This window comes from Panthera tigris, chromosome B3 (genome assembly GCF_018350195.1).
Source record: "Panthera tigris isolate Pti1 chromosome B3, P.tigris_Pti1_mat1.1, whole genome shotgun sequence".
Taxonomy (NCBI): domain Eukaryota; kingdom Metazoa; phylum Chordata; class Mammalia; order Carnivora; family Felidae; genus Panthera; species Panthera tigris.
Window position 1 is genome coordinate 41,852,865 of NC_056665.1, and position 1,305 is coordinate 41,854,169.

Genomic DNA, 1,305 nt, shown 5'->3' on the forward strand with positions numbered 1-1,305 from the left:
GGACCGTGTGTAGTTTCACGGACTCTCCGAGCCTCGGGTTTTGTGTAAATAAAGCAGGGACCGATGTGAAGCTGAAGTAACACTCGGAAGGCACGTTAGTACAGGTTCTGGCAAGCGGTATCTCAGAAAGGAATTAATAACCATCACCATCTGGAGCAAAGTTTAGCATTGCCCCAGCCTTACCAAGTCCGGTATCAAATCTGCTCTGCTGTGGTCCCTGGAGCACATGCGGCATGACGAGGGCGGCAGCGGCTAATGGTTATCAAGCATGTCCTGCGTTCTGTGTTACGTACTTTACTACAAAGGTGACGCATTCCAGTCCCATGTAATATCCTAGGAGCTAGGTGAGACTCTCGTCTCCACTTGATTGATGAAGAATCTCAGATTTAGGGACTTGATGCGGCTAGGCAGCTAGGAAAAGTCAAGCCAGACCTGGCGCCCAAAGTGAAAGGGTGCTGGGTTCAGGAAAGGCTGCTGGGCAGAGAGGCCTTCTTGGTCTTGCTGAGGATGGGCAGGGGTGAGCCTAGGGGCGGTGAAGACGAGGGGAATTTGAGACCCAAGGAGTTTCTTTGCCTTACACACCCTTTCTGTGGAGAGAAAATACCTGATCAAAGGACTTGAAAGAAGAGCTACAGATACACTTCATACTTTTCAATGAAAATATAATCTGTCATCCAAATCCGTTTCCGTTTATTTCCATCCTCCCATGTTTGCTTTCCAAGAGAACGTCCTTTTCTGCCCTGCAGCACAAGTTTGGCCAACTAATAGTGTTCGTAATCTTTCGTTTGCTGTGAGTCTTCAGGAGCGACCTGTGATATTTTCAGTTTCCAAGTCCAAAAAGACGAAGATGTATTGGAGTTTAGAACTCAAGACAAGTGAGAAAGCAGAAAATCACAAAGACCCTTTACAGCAATACTTTTTCGAGTCACACTGCTGGGGGACAAGGGCACACTTGGTGCATTCACTCACTATGTGTTGGTGTATGTGCTATCGCTAGGGACTTAGCTAAGACTTGAGGAAAACCCCCCGAACCACTACAGTCACTGTAAAAGCCTTTACGTATGTGCAGATATATGACCACATCATGGAGGAAGGCTTTTCTGGATGGGGTCTTTCCTGCTGGGTTCTAACTCTAACAGACCAAAAGGATGCTGCCTCGAGAGCTTCTGGAAGGGTAACACTCAGAATTCGGTTTCCCCCAATATTTGGGATACTGTTTTAAGAAACCATTCATGAGGGAAGGTAGGTCGACCACACCATCTAAAGTTCACCAAGTAAAAACATACAAATGACAGGACCACCAAA